The sequence below is a fragment of the Ictalurus furcatus genome, chromosome 12 (assembly GCF_023375685.1).
Source record: "Ictalurus furcatus strain D&B chromosome 12, Billie_1.0, whole genome shotgun sequence".
NCBI classification, from domain to species: Eukaryota; Metazoa; Chordata; class Actinopteri; order Siluriformes; family Ictaluridae; genus Ictalurus; species Ictalurus furcatus.
In genome coordinates, this window is record NC_071266.1 from 15,186,601 (window position 1) to 15,203,333 (window position 16,733).

Consider the following 16,733-nt stretch of genomic DNA (forward strand, 5'->3'; position numbering starts at 1 on the left):
GTTTTATCAGAGCAGGGTTCACAAGTCATGGTTCATATCAATATACCTTTTTAAAGAAGAGCAGACTCTGTCATTAACCCAAATTTGTGTGTGTTCTATAGGACAGTGCCTGACTCCATTTAACATCTGGACAAGCTGTTAGCCCAGAGGTTTACATACATTTTAAAACCTAGACTATGAATATTTAACTAGTGTACAAGTGTTTGTGTGTTCTCAGTTTAGGTGGAATGGGTTTGTCTATAATTATGACGTGGCTAAAGATCAGACCACATGTTGTGAGTAATGCAACAATCCAGGTAAATTTATATTTGTATATCAAATGATAAAATCATGCCACCCTGGACTTTTTTAACCAGATCTTATAGTTCTAACGACCCTGCTATATGTGTCAACTGTGGCATAACAGTTAAGGGCACTAATTTAAAAGCTGTAAATCCAAAATTACATTTATAACCCAAACATATACAGAATTTTTAGCATTATATGTGTAACGCACCATACAGCCCACCAAGAAAAACTATTTAGAAATATCATGTGACCACCATAAGTCAGTAATAAAGCTGATAGCCCCTCATGTGAGCATTGAAAAGTCACCAATATTGTGCCATAATCTTGCCACAACCTATTATTGACATTTCACAATACAGGTTAGCAATAAGTCAGAGCCTTTATCTAGTTTTCACAAAGCAACTCATAAAAGGAATCTTGAGCTAGATTTTCTGCCTGTTCCTAATGAGTATATATGTTGTTGTTGTGTTGTGAACTCAATCACCAGTGTGGTACAACTCCCAGTTCTTGTTTGTCACACCAGATCCATTAAAAAGGGGCAAGTTTTATAGGCCACGACAACTGTTATTATCATTTCACACATATTAAACATATTAAGACCCTCATTTCAATAACCTTCTGTCTAAGTTATATGTCATGAAAAGAACTAAATTACATTGTTAAATTATATTGGTACAGAATATGACCTTCAGAGCAGTAGACTTGATACAGTAGCTTGATACATGGATATACGTACATTGTGTGCTTGTGACAGAATGCCGATTTTATAGAAGGTATAAAAGGTGCCACAGGAAAGGTAAATAACTTTTTTTGATGTTAATAGAACTAGGATAGAAAGAATTATTTAGAAACACAAAAACACTACATGATTTTTAAAGAAATAATTCTTCATAGAAATAATTCTATTTATTAAATGTGTATGAACTGGTTAACTCCCTCTGTTCAAGATATTCAAACTTCAATTATCATACAAGATATGCGGACTATGGTCGAAACTGGAACACTTCTGGAACTGAGGCCAGTGAATGATTGGGCAGAATGAGTTCTGCTCTACTGTTGGATGAGTTTCTCTTTAGGATTGCAATCGCAGCATTGAGTCAGTTGGATAGTCTAAAAAGATGCCAGAATGATTGCTTGACAGGCTTTTGTCACAAACTCTTTTGTGTTTAGTCGGGGATAGATATCCTAGTTATCCTACATGAAAAGTAGTCCAATGACAGATAGATATTTAAGTTTTATTTGCCTCTGCTCTTTATTTACTTCATTCATTGTGTTCCTGATGCCATATCATTGGATTTGTGTGCTTTTCATTGTGATCAAATGCGTACCCCTTCAAAATTGTAATAACCATACAATTACATAGATTGGCAAGAGGGATTCATTGGCTTTAGCCGTGCTGTCATTGCTATTGCTTACACAGCTCATTAGCAAAGCTCTGAGTGCATAACGCATGCACTATGAGAAACTGATGGCTAATCAGGATGGAAGACTGTTATAAGCAGCTGCTCTGAGCTAGATTAAAGAATTGAATAGTAATGATGTAAGAGCTTGTGCCAAAATTGTGTCAGCAACTGGGGATAAACAACTCTTTTTAGTAAATTAGTTCTGTTGCTGAAATCATTACCACCTCTCTCCCCCACCCCCAGTCTCACTGAGGATTCAGTGTTTGTTTGGGTTTAATGGGTTTCTGAGCTCTGGGGGTGACATGGGCAACGTGCTACCACTAAGACCACTTCTCTCCACTTTATCTGAGCAGATGAAAGACACTAAGTGAGAGTGAGTCAACAAGAGAGAGAGAGCAGGAGAGATTAATTTTTGAAGAGACTCATTTGTAATTCATATGCAGGAAATAATGCCACTCTATGGATTAGCATTGCAGGTTGTCATCTGAAATAGACCCAAATTGAAAAGCACAAAACTCTAACTGCGGCAGCAACACGTCATTGTGCTGAAAGCCCTTAGAGAAAACAGAAGAGCTCTTCTTGATTTAGTATAGTAGTCTGAGGCACACTCTCATGAGGCTTAGCATGGTGACTTATCATGAGGAGTGCTTGATGGCAACGTAAGAGAATGATGCCTTCCAGACAGCAGTGTTGTTCCACATTATTGATTGGCGCATGAAGGAGTACTTGAGCAAAAAGGGCTAATGGTCTATTCTGATAATTGTGCTGTGCATCATGTCAACTGCATCCTGTCCAGCACTACAGATAAATAGTCATTATAATCATATTACTTATTCTTAAATGCCTTTACATGTTTAAAACGTTTGGCTAAAGATTTTTAGCAAATCATGGCAAAATGAGTTCCACATGATTGAACTTCTGAATATATTATCCCTCCATTAAAAGAAAAATAATGCTTGTATGCCTTAAAAGTGTGTTAAATGGTAATAAGGATGGCAATTTAAAATACTGGACTCACTCACGCACTAACTTTCAGTCATCGTTTTATCCTGTTTAGGGTCACGTTGGATCAGGAGCAATTCTGGACTCATAAATACTGTTTATATGAAGTAGGGATGTGACAGAATATGAATATATTATTCTGAATGAACAGATAATGAGTTCTATTTACAAATAGGCCTACAGATGTAGAAAACACACTATTCATTTCTTGGCATGAGTGGGAGACATAACCAAATATATACAGAATCTTTAGCATTATGGGTGTAATGTACCATACAGCCCACCAAGAGAAGTTATTTGGCAATATCATGTGACCATCTTAAGTCAGCGATAAAGCTGATAAAGCCCCTCATGTGAGCATTGAAAATTCACCAATATTGTGCCATAATCTTGCCATAACCCATTATCGACATTGCACAATAGAGCTTAGTAACAAGTTCAAGTTTTTTTTTATCTAGTTGCTACAAAGCAACTCATAAAAGGGATCCTGACCTAGAATCACATTTCCTGCCTGTTCCTAATGAGCATATCACTGAAACCTGTCATTCTGAAGATGTTGTTGTGTTGTGAACTCAATCACCAGTGTGGTACAGTACAACTTCCAGTTCTTGTTTGTCATGCCAGAGCCATTAAAATGTTTTAAGTTTATAGGCCACAACAATTGTTATTATCATTTCATACAAATGGTGAAAGCAGTGTAGAAATAGAGAAAGTGCTGTAGCATGTCTTCATCTTGCAGTTATACTTTTACACCACTGGTGAAGGTGGATTCTTAAAGATGACTCAGCTCTATCTCCAGTGACATTACGAGGGTCATTTAGCGCTCAGAATGGAGAATCATAATAGGTCTAAAGTTGTCTGTGGGGCTCTTATGTTGAAATATGGATGCCATGAGAGAAAACAGGGAAATAATTCAGACTTTCTGGTGCTTTTGGGACGGTTGATAGACCAGGAACAGACAGATAATTTCTCACAACGTCTGTCATTCTGGTAGAAGAGAGGGAGAATGGCTTGTATGTTTATTGGTGAGCCAAGATGGGGACTCTTGGAGAGTAGCTACTGAAAGAAATGTGAGCCTGTTCACTGAGCTCAGCTGTTTCTCAGATAAGCTGGCTAAACTGAGAAATTGGGCATGGAGCAGATTTACATACCTTTTTGTTAGGAAACAAGCAGATTGGAAGACGTTCTTCTCAGGAAACGATACACTATAATAGTTCCACATTTTTGTTTTTGGTTCTTCTGTCCTTCTGTTTCTTGGATCATGTACTTTAGGTAAATAAAATTTCACTGTCTAAAAAAATTATGAAAACAAAAACACTACTGTTTCTTATATCGCAATCAGCAACAGATTGTCAAGGATCTCCTTTGGTGTGTGGTGTGTTAGCTATATTATGTCTTTTACATATTAGCTTGCTAACATTACATTATTATTGTTAGTTTTTTTTAGTGGTGTAAGTTGCACCATCCATAACAAAACACCTGTAGCTTGAAGCCTATGACCTCCTTGTCTCTATATAAAAATCACAACAAATTAAACTTCAGAGTTTGATATCAAAACTACATCTATTTCGGGAAGTCGTGTATCATGTTCAGTATATCACATCTCTGATTCTGCACTCAGAACAAGCACAGGTTCTTCATTAGTGCAATACAATATACACATAACACATCGATTTTCACCATGAAAAATTAGATATACTCAAAGAACATCTCTCTTTTCCACTATGTCATTGTTTGCTGCTGTTGAGCCTTTATGTTTTACAGCACCATTACACCTCTACATCCCCCTGCATCAATTTGTCCTTTCTCTTGTGCAGCATCTGGTGAAGCTGGTGAATAAATAAAGGAGATGCTAAGCTGGAGATAACAGGGTGATGGGGGGGGGGGGGGATTCTTCACTCAGCAGATGCATTGCTCAAGGCCAAATTGAGGATGAGCCATGATATGCACCATGATAGGAGCATACAGAAAGGCATGGTGCTTTTACGTGTTAAATTCAACACTTACAAAGTGTACATATGTGGTAAAAGTCCCACAAAACAGACTTCATGTGAAATCTGTGATGAAGTTCCTGGTAACACAATTGCACCTTTTGACCATGTAGAAGGGATTCATTTATAATTGCACTATCCGGTGTCACCCAGATGAGGATGGGCTTCCTTTTGAGTCTTTTTCCTCTCAAGGTTTCCTCCTCATCATCTCAGAGAGATTTTCCTCACCAATGTCGCCTGTGACTTGCTCATTAGGGATAAAGTCATACATTTAAAATTTATATCCTCAATGTATTTATTTCTGTAAATAAAATAGAATGCTAGGTACAAAGGTAACTATGGTCCTATGAACACTTGATAGCCTCCAGTAGATCGACCATGACCCTGAGTAGGATAAATTGTTTACTGAAGATGAATGCCTGAATAATGACCAAGTCATCCCAATCTTTTCTGAGACAGAACCAGGGCTTCACATTTGGATGTGCTGATTTTCATCCCAGTCACTTCATACTGAGAAGCGAAATGTTCAGCTGCGTTGGAGGTCCACTTCAGATGGTGCCAAGAAGAGGAAGCTCTTCTAGCATTCCAGACACTACAACTGACAAAGTTTGATAATGCCTCCCAAAAAGCACTATGCATAACCTGTGTTAAGGTTGTGTACAGAGGCTCTCTAGCTAGACTGAAATAGTGATGGTGGTCAGGATTGTTGGTGCCAGATTCCCCACAAGGCTGCTGGAGATCTCTGTACAAAGTGCCCATTGAGAGGCGTACAGCTGATCTACAGTGATGGGTAGTCCATGGGGCTGGAGTCCATGAAGTCCATGGCCACAAACAAACACTTGGCACATCAACCCCACTAGAAGCAGGGAGTGTCTCTTTTTTGGCAGGGAAAAAACTTTAGATCACTTGTTCTTTTGCTGTCAAAGGATGAGCATACTTTTCTCACTATTCAGATCATGGTACATAGGGTTTCCAGTCATGTGGACAGAATGCCTGTTTGTGTTTGTGCCAAAGTATGAAACTTGACAGTGGAAATCTATAGTTTAATTTAATTTTATAATAGGTCAGGCCAATCTGACCTATTATATGTTTGTTAATTATAGGTGTAAAATAATTATTGGCACCTTTTTATTCAATACTTTGTGCTAACTTCCTTTGCCAATATAACAGCTCTGAGCCCTGTAATGTCTGATGAGGTTGGAGAGTACATGGCAAGGGATCTGAGACCATTCCTCCATACAGAATCTCTCCAGATCTTTCAAATTTCGCTGGTGGGCTCTCCTCTTCAGTTCACCCCACAGGTTTTCTATGGGTTTCAAGTCAGGAGACTGGGATGGCCATGGCAGGATCTTGATTTTTTGGTCAGTAAGCCATTTTTGTGGATTTTATATGTTTTGTATCATTGTCCTGCTGGAAGATCCAACCACAGCCCATTTTAAGCTTTCTGGCAGAGGCAGTCAGGTTTTCATTTAATATCTGTTGATATTTGATAAAGTCCATGATGCCATGTATCCTAACAAAATGTCCAGGTCCTCTGGCAGAAAAACAGCCCCAAAACATTATTTAACCGAGCCACCACCATATTTAACCGTGGGCATGAGGTACTTTTCCATATGGCTACCTCTCTGTGTGCACCAAAACCACCTCAGGTGTTTATTGCCAAAAAGCTCTAATTTGGTTTCACCTGACCATAGAACCCAATCCCATTTGAAGTTCCAGTACTGTCTGGCAAACTATAGATAGTTGAGTTTGTTTTTGGATGAGAAGGACTTTTTCTTGAAACCCTTCCAAACAACTTGTGGTGATGTGGGTGACTTCGGATTGTAGTTTTGGAGACTTTCTGACCCCAAGACACAACTAACTTCTGCAATTCTCCAGCTGTGATCCATGGAGATTTTTTGGCCACTCGAACCATCCTCTTCATAGTGTGTTGAGACAATATAGACACACGTCTAATTCTAGGTTGATTAATAACATTTCCAATTGACTGGAACTTCTTAATTATTGCCCTGATGGTGGAAATGGGCATTTTCAGTGCTTTTGCTATTTTCTTATAGCCACTTCCCATTTTGTGAAGCTCAACAGCCTTTTGCCGCACATCACAGCTATATTCCTTGGTCTTACCCATTGTTATGAATGACTAAGGGAATTTAGCCTATGTGTTTCCTCATATTTATACCCCTGTGAAACACGAGGTCATTGTTGAACAATTTCCTGTTCCTATTCACCCAGGTGTACTAAAAAATGTAAAATATTAATGGGAATATACTTCAAATATATTTTTCACATATGAATTCATGGGGTGCCAATAATTGTTCTATAAATAATTTTTTATAAACCTGTGTTGCTCAGTTTTCACATGTCTAAAACACTGTAGCAAATGCATTGTTTTAGACTAAATGGATGTTGAATAATTCAGTTTATGATCTTGGGACTTCATTAATTTGTGCTGTCAGTGCACAATATTTTAAAAAATAAAATACGTAATAATAGGCTATGTTAGTAATAGGATGTGCTGGATCAAGTGCTATTCTATAAGCTGCTGAATAATGAGGGTGGAAGCCATATTGTGAAATTAAACCATATATGCAATTATATTATATTGCTGTGTGAATAGTTTATATAGTTTATCAACTAAATTTATATAGTTTATCAAGTAAATTGGTTAGAAATATTGTGGGCAGATTCAAACAAAAATAATATCTATGCAAGCTGAATTAAAAAAAAACCCACAGACATCTCTAGGTAAATTGATCATGAACTGGAGTGATGTAGAAATGTCTTAGCCAGAATTCACAAACCATGTTGACAGAGATGTTATTTCTATGTCTTAGGGATGTAACTGAATATGAATACATTCGGATTGTACAGATAATATGTTCAAGCTTATACAAGCTTTCTATAAAAGTTTAAAAACTATCAAAATCCTGCTAGAAAAAATCACAAAGTATAACAACAGATATCAATTAGCAAAATATGACTTATTCAACTCATGAAACTTTTGAAATACATTTTGTTTTAAAAAATGTATTTCCCAAACTCACACCATGCACTACAACTGGAGAAAACCAGGCACCACTCATCACCTAGGTTCCATCACTACAGGGATGATTTTCATTAGCAGGAACTGACAGGCTTGTCAAAATTGAGGGGGAAATAACTTGAGGAAAACCTGCTCATCAGGACCACAGACTGATTCCAACCGGAAAATGTCCCAAAACACACAGCCAAGATGACTTCAAGATAAGTCTGAGAATGTCTATGAGTGAATCAGCCATTCAACCTGATTGGACTTGATTGAACTGATTGGACTTGAACCTGATTGAACAGAGAGACCTGAATGTATGTACTGTGGCTGTCTAGCCATGCTGACAGAGTTTGAGAGGTTGCAGGAACCAAACCAAATCGAGGTGTGAAAAGCCTGCAACATCATAGCCAAGAAGACTGCAATTCCTACCATTTGCCATATATAGTCGGGTTCACAAGTATTTGGACGGTGACACAATTTTTGTACTTTTGTCTCAGTAAACTACCACAATGGATTTTAAATGAAGTATTCAAGATGTTTTCTAGCAAAGTCTAATCTGGCCTTTCTGTTCTTGAGAGTTACCAATGATTTGCATCTTGAGGTAAACCCTCTATATTTACATCCACGAAGGCCTCTCGTGATTGTAGACTTTGGCAATTATACATCTACCTCCTCCAGCGTGTTCTTGACTTGGCTAGATATTGTGAAGAGGTTTTTCTTCAATAAGGAAATCATTCTGCAATCATCTACTTTAGTTGTCTTCCGTCATCTTCCAGGCCTTTTAAGTGTTGCTGAGCTCACCAGTGCATTCCTTCTTTTCAAGAACGTACCAAATTGTTGATTTGGCCACTCGTAAAGTTTCTGCTAACTCTCTGATAGGTCTGTTTTGTTTTTTCAGCCTAATGATGGCCTCCTTCACTTGCACTGACATCTCTTTGGACCGCGTATTGAGAGTTCCCATGAACAGCTACTAAAATGAAATAATGAGGAAACAGGCCATACCTGGCCATGAAACTGCTTATCAGTCAATTGTCAAAGTACTTTTGAGCCTGGGAAAATGGAGGGACTCTGTAAAAAATGCCTGCAATTCCTAAACAGTTAATGTTAACAATGTAGTTAATGATTGTCATTAAATTAAAGCTGAAAGTCTAAGTTTCAATTACATCTTGATTGCTTGATTTCAAATCCACTGTGGTGGTGTACAGAGGCATAATTACAAAAATTGTGTCACTGTCCAAAACTTACGGACCCGACTGTACGTGTAAAAAAATTATTACATGTACAAAACCTTTTGAAAACCAGTGTTTTCATTATTGAGTATACAATGGGTGACAAAGGAAAAACTGGTGGCTGTTATGCTGTAAGGAGCATTTTGATGCCGTAGGTTGGGGCAAACTTGTTCTCTTTGAGTGAAAGGTCACTGCAAAATTGTACAGAGTTATTGTACACCTTTGTGTGAACAGGTGAAAGGTGATTGATCACCTTTATCCTGTGATGAAACATTTCTATTCTGAAGGAAGAGGTCTCTCATAGGATTATAATACCCTCATCCACAGGGCACAAAGGCTCACTGAATGATGAGTATGACCTTCACCGTCATCCAATTGAACTGATGAGTTAAACAGTACTCTCCAGCACAATCATCAAGACAGCAACTGAGGGAATATCTTTTGGAAGAATAGTGTTCCTTCATCCATTACAGTTTTAGAGACTTGTAAAATCTATGCAAAGGTGACTGAAACTATTTTGGCTGTTTGTGGTGACCCAACATCTTAATCACACACTTTATGGTATTTAGTTTTTTCTTTATTTTACATATAGTTTCTTTATTGTTGTAAAAAACTTCACAATGGCCAAGGAGGAGGCGGGAACCGGCTGAACATAAACGTAAAGTTTAATAATCAACAGAACTCAAACATAATGTAAAACACACAAACGTAAGCCAAAGATAAAGCACACGTGCCTCTCTCTCTCTCTCTCTCCCTGGTGCTTCCAGCCACACCTTTATCTCTCTCTCTCCCACTGATTAGCCAAATCAGTGCCAGGTGTGCATCCTCACAACCTGGCTTCACCCTCCTCCTCGTCACAATTATGTAAATAATCATTTATATTCTGTATAGGTAGCACACAGGGGGCAGCTGTGGTTCAGCTGTGGTTCCACATGCCGAAGTGTCTTTGGGCATGACACTGAACCCCAAGTTGCTCCCAATGGCAAGTGAGCGCCTTGCATTGCAGCTCTGCATCCATTGGTGTGTGTGTGTGTGTGTGTGTGTGTGTGAGTGTGTGTGTGAATGGGTGAATGAGACACAGTGTAAAGCGCTTTGGATAAAAGCGCTATATAAGTGCGCCATTTACCATTTAGCTACATTCATATAATACATTTATTAAACATTCATATATAAATAGTTTCATATTACATAATGGGACACATGTTCCCATTTACACTCACAATCACACCACACATAAAAGAGACTGTTTGAACACAATGCCTTTGTGAAGTATACACTCAGTTGCTATTGTCTCTGTCGTAACCAAGCCTTTCTAAGTGTTGATATTCTGCTTTTGGACTTTGTTTACTCTGATGACTTCGATTCTCTGCCTAGCCTAGTTTATACCTGTTTGCCTGATAGTATGACCCTTGCCTGTTTAAAGTTGTGAAATTTGGAGTTACCCTTTGGACTTGGTGTTTTTGGATTAAACTTCATAACCTGCACTTGCTTCTGTCCGTGCCTCCTTTACATGACAAATACAGTGAAATATATTGAAAAGTATATTATAGAGTGGATTCATGGGCATGTGCTCACTCATATCATTCCCTTTGTAAGTGTTTCAAATGAAAGAGAGCGACAGAGATGGAGAAGGACAAACTGACACTTGAACTGTCTTTCAGACCCTTCTCTCCACAGATGAGTGCATATTATCAAGTGGCACAAAGAAACTGATGGAAATTTAATTACTGAATACATTACAAGACAGATGAATGGCATTGTTGCTCTGGATATATTGACAGACAGACAGGAGAGGGATTGTGCAGGGTGAGAAAGAGAAAGATAACTCTTATCATCCATTAGATAACAACAATGTTCTGCATCTATTAAATTGAGAAAGATGCAATTAAAAAGGGAGAGAGTATGGTAATGCAGCAAGTCAGTATAAATCTACAGCGAGAGTTAGAGAGCAGAGAAGTAGAAAGATTAATCTGTGCATGTCTGTTGGATGATGAAAGATAAATCAGTCAAGAATAATGCTCTGGAATTGCTTCTGTTTCTATAATTAATGGAGTGGAAACTTTATTAAGACAAAGAACATTGCCTTTTTGCAGTTTTGACAAAATATCTGTTAAGGATGTTTAACAAAATATCCATCCATCCATTCATCCATCCACTTTCCATACTGCTTATCCTACACAGGGTCGCGGGGATCCTGGCCCCTATCCCAGGGTACTTGGGGCACAAGGCGGGGGACACCCTGGACAGGGTGCCAACCCATCATAGGGCACAATCACACACATTCACATACTATGGACAATTTGGCAATGCCAATGGACCTACAACACATACAGTAGACTGCAGAAGGAAACTGGAGTACCTGGAGGAAACCCCCGAAGCACAGGGATAACATCCGCAGGAATCAAACCGCCAACCTTGGAGGTACGAGGCAAACGTGCTAACCACTAAGACACCATGCCTCTTAAAAAAACATAATTTCATATAATATAACATTCATAGTAATAAATTATTAATATGAGACTAAACTAGATATTTGTTATTAGTATTTACTAAAGGTATAGGTGTCAAAGTTATACTGTTACGTAATAGACAAATGCTGTACAGTAGCACTGCAATACTGTAGCAAATACATTGTTTTGACCAAATGGATATTGAATATTTTGGTGAATAGCAGCAAGGTAAACTATACAATATTTTCTTCATCATAATAGGACTAGCCTGCAACGGCATGATACAGTGACCGACACAGGATATTCAAGCATAAAATATCTAATATTTTATCTCATGCCTGGGTTTATAATGAACAGGACTGGATCTGTTTTCCCCCTTATAACTCGAATAATGATTGCTCCCAGTGATGTATTAATTAATGCACAGGATTACCCACATTCAAGCCCCAGAATAGCTGGATATATTTAGGCTATGATAAGGTCCTTCCAACTACACCATCAACCACTCAAATGTTTTGTGTCATGTATAGTATATTGAATCATCCAGTGAATAAGGCAATGCATGAGTGGGTAATCAGGAGAATGGGGACTATTTCTGTTGGGCTGCTGTTATCAGGAAGGTGACAATTTTATGAAACATGCTCATCATGCAGGCTAATCCTGCTGTCACCCATTCCACATAATGTGACTTCTGCTTGTGGTTGCTCTCACAGGCGCACAGCCCTCATTGTATCTCAAGCTGTAAACATAACAACAAAGTGTATATACAGCAATTTAGAAAACTGTTAGGATTTTTATAAGATATAGGCTACAGAAATAGGCTAAAGAAATTCTAAACAAATGTTGTGAGAAGGCTTTTTTTTAAGTGAGTGAAGGGTAGTGCAATGCTTGAAAATAATAAATGAAATGTTAGCAGGTGCATTGTAACATTCTTAGACATTGTGAGCTTGGGACACATCTTTTTCCAAGATAGATAGATTGCATTGTTAATGTGAAATGCCCTGATTGTCACATGTCACATAACACAATCAGTAGAGAGCCAGGCTGGTTATTGCATTGTGGCAAATAAATTAACGTTGGAAATGAGGAAGATGGGAATGACTGGAATTTGATTACATTAACCTACCAGAGTGTTTAGCTGCTTACTTTTCTCTGACAGGTTTCTCTATGAGGGCGACATGCTGCTCCAGGGCCTTGGTTTCATACTGACATGTTCTCCCTGTGTTTGAATAGGGTTCCTCCAAGTTCTCCAGTTTCCTCCCACTGTCCAAAAACAGGCAGTAAGTTAGATTGGCGATATTAAATTGATCCTAGATGTAAATGAGCATGTGACTATGTGTTCATGGTGTCCTGCGAAGAATTCTCCTTGATTGTGTCCAGTGTAACAGGCATGATACCAGTTAACCACATATTATAGGACCAGTACTAGATTCGGAGGGAGGTGTACTGACAAAAAACCAAATGGATTGAGACCAGTGGACAAGATAAGTACAGTTAAGTTGCCGGCTTTACTTATGAACCATTGATCAAAATAAAATACAGTCACAATAAAATGGAACTGAATTAAATGAAATAAATGGATTTACAGTTTTCTGGTTCTCTTACAAAAGGGTTCTTTCTGTTTCAAATCCTACCCACAAGTTGTGTCAGTCCTGCCGCATAGGCGGGTATCCTGAGGGAGGTGTTCAAATCTTCTGCATGCAATTGTTTGGGTGGCTCGCCATTCCCTGATTAGGGAAATCTTGATCAAGTATTTCAAAGAAGAGGGGTTCCAGGAGCTCTGCTGGTGTCTCCTCTGTCTGGTGTCAATCCTCTGCAGTAGACTGTTCATCCACACAAAAAACCTGACCTGTTCACAAAATCTGTTCTTGCTACACAAAATAAAAAGATCATGCAGCAGTATATACTGGAAGCTTCAATGCAAAGTTTCAGTTTGATATATAAGAAATACAACAGACAGTTCTGCTACGTTGCGATAGCTACGTGGCTCAATTGAAAAAGAAAAAAAGTAGGCATCTGCCGAAAGAAATATTACACGGAGGCGGGACTTCCGCTCCCCCTTGCCTTCCTATTGGCTCAAATCTCAAATCAACAGTGTCAAGACCATAATAACGAAAAATACAAATAAACCAAAATACAATAAGAAAGAATAATAATAAAGTAATCATAATAATTGCCCTACATGTCAAATTAAATAATTTCCAGAATAATTCTATAATTGTATAACCTTGGCTGGGTTACACCAGCATTCCCAAGATAAGCTCTGGATCCTCTGTGACCCTGACCAGGATAAAAGTGGTTACTGTTACTGTTGATGAAGGAAAAGTTTAAAGAGTCTATTTGTTAGGTTATTTTGTAAAAGCAAGAATGTTTTGATTCAATATTTCAACTGCAGCCACCTTGTTTTGTTGGTTTAGAAACATAAGCGCTGTTGCTTGTACAAAAAACACTCCCACTCTCTCTGTAATGAGACAGAATCAGAGTTTAGAGTTTTTAAAGTTTTTGATCCATGTGCAGATTTAATGAAGCATTACAAACATGAAAGACACTCATACAAACTAATCCAATTCATAATATCATTGATATGATATTAAGTTAAGGCAAACAAAATAAAATGGAATATCTAAAGCGAAAACCAAAGATATTTGGTAATATATACATATATAATATATAATTCAGACAGTTAAAAAACAAAAGCCTATAAAAGGCTCTTACTACACCCACACCCTCTTTCCCAAGGACTCAAAAATCCTTGCATGGTAAAATCTGCACCATGAAGTAGAGTGCATTTATCTGCACCTTAGATGAGGGTAACTGTAGTATTGATTTCTCAATATTTTCCACTGCCTCAGAGAGCAGAAAGGCGGCTATGTAAAGTTATAACATAACTGTGCATAAATTCATAAATTCTAAGTGAGTTGTTGTCTAAGTGAAACTTTTTTCAATGTTTTCCAATTTCTTACTCTTCTGTATTTCATGGCACACCAACATTTCATGTTGTTTGTTATACCAGGCCCCCATGGAATTGGATGGCTGGATGACACCAATGCCCAAATTGCTTGGGACTGAAGCACCTTCAATAAGCACATACACAGCCTTGCCCTAATTTGGGGCAACAAGCACCATTCAGTCGTGATGCAATTTTCAACCATCATGCAATTCCTAGCAGTTTTTTCATAAATGAAATAGACTTTTCTTTTCATATGTCGATAAATAAAAGGACAGAGACTCGATGAGACACAGGCCAAACCAGGCACATGTTGAAGTACAAGGACATCTACAGATCAGAATAAGCCAAAAAGTATATCAAGAGAATTGTCAAGAAAGCACAGCAAAGGTCAAGGGTGATTTATTTATTTATTTATTGTCATCTATTTCTAAACAATGAATGAGGGGAAAAAAAATACTTTGTAGAGTGTTATTCCAAAATGAAGTCATACTGTATCAAGAAGTCATTACTTTAGATTTGAGTAGCTTCACTCAGGGATCGCTAGTTTGAATTATTCAATAAAATCATCACCCATCATAAACATACTAGTCAAACTTGAGGAATACAGTGTATAATATAATATTAACATTATAATATTATATATAATAATGAATGTCATTAAGAGATACACCTGCTGGTAACTGTCTAAAAATGCTTATTAGTGCAACAATGCAGAGAAGTCCAAATAAAATATACATTTTTCTATTATTCAATCTCTGTGTAAATCTGCAGTACTAATTGTAAACAATGTAAAGTGCTGTATTCTTTTCAGTGCCAAATACCACTACCAGATGGCAGATCTCACTCAGCTATTGATATGTTTTCTAAAACAGGGCTAAAAAAAGGAAAGTAACGTCTGGGTATTAATATCTATGCTTGTATTGATCAGGAAGTAATCACAAAACAGGAAGTGTGTGATTAGACCTTAGGAGAAGGGTATGCAGATGTCAGTGCCTGAGATGATTTGATGCCTGTTCTCTTCCAGCTGTATTTATGTACAGTAACAAGTATATTTGTGCATATTTAATATTCTCAAGTTGGATTAAAATCCTAGTATCCTTTCATATAAACATTTTGCTATGCAGATACAGGTTGCACAATCATAACATCTTTGTAAAATTATGACTTATGAGCATATAGAAAGTGTGGTTCAGTGATTTGGCCTTCATTATTAATCAGGAACATGACTGAACATTTTATTTAGTGTTGTTTATTTAAACAGTGTTCATTAAAAGTGCCCATGTGTGTGTTCATGCACATAGGCTACTACATAATGTTAGATAGTTATTTTTAAATGTAGTGCATTAGATGGCTGCATTAATTATCTTGTATGGAGTAGAGAATTGTGGAAGAGCAGGTTTTGTTTCACTTTTGTAAATAAAGTAAATAAAGTTTTGGTTTGGCATCTGAGTCCCTCGTTATTAATGAATGATAGCAGCTGATCTTTAAGATCATCATACTGGGTAGTGCTGTTATTTTCACTCATCCAGAGTTGTCTGTGGACATTTTTTCTCACCTAGCATGCATCTTTGCTGCTAGTAATGAGCTCCTCATGCTGAGTTTCATGTTTAAGATGTTTTATCAGGTGACTTGTATTCTAGGAAGATGATGTAATTCCTCCTCTTGATATGTTCACAGAGCACAGTTTGCAGTCTGCTTTGCTTGGATCATTAAATGTGAAAGGCTGTCATTTCATGTTATCTGTTCATTAGTGTGCCAGCATACACTAGCCTTATGTCATAGTGTCACCTGGTATTAGATGTTGGCATTGGGGCATCTTTTATGATTACAAGGACAGGTAAATGACCTTAGTATCAGGCCAAGACTCAATACCAGTATCAATATCAGTGCATCCCTATTTTGTTTTTATATAAAGGAGCTCTTATATGAGTTCAAGAGTGCAGAGAATCTGTAACCTGATAAACAAACACACAAATAATGGCTGCAATGGCAGGTATGGAAACCACAGGGCTGAAATAAAGTGCATCAGTAGTGGTACAGTGGTGTCCAAAAGTCTGTGCCCACTAATGAAAATGCTCCTGTTTGGCATTCTTTTTCAATTCAACACAGATTTTCATTATAAATGATATTTTCACCAACAATGTGAGTGAAAAGTAGAAATTAAAAAATACTTGCATGAATTTCTTAGTAGTTGTTGTGTCTCCTTTTTGCTTTAATGTCAGTGTGCACTTGAGCTGACACGGACTCCACAAGATTGTGCAAAACCTGGTGATCCATGTTAGATCAAAATTCTAAAACCTTCTGTTTATTTTCAGTTTTAAATTTAAAAAAAATCAATGTGGTCTCCGACCTTTGGACCCCACTCTATATGGCTAACACCATTTGCTCCTTG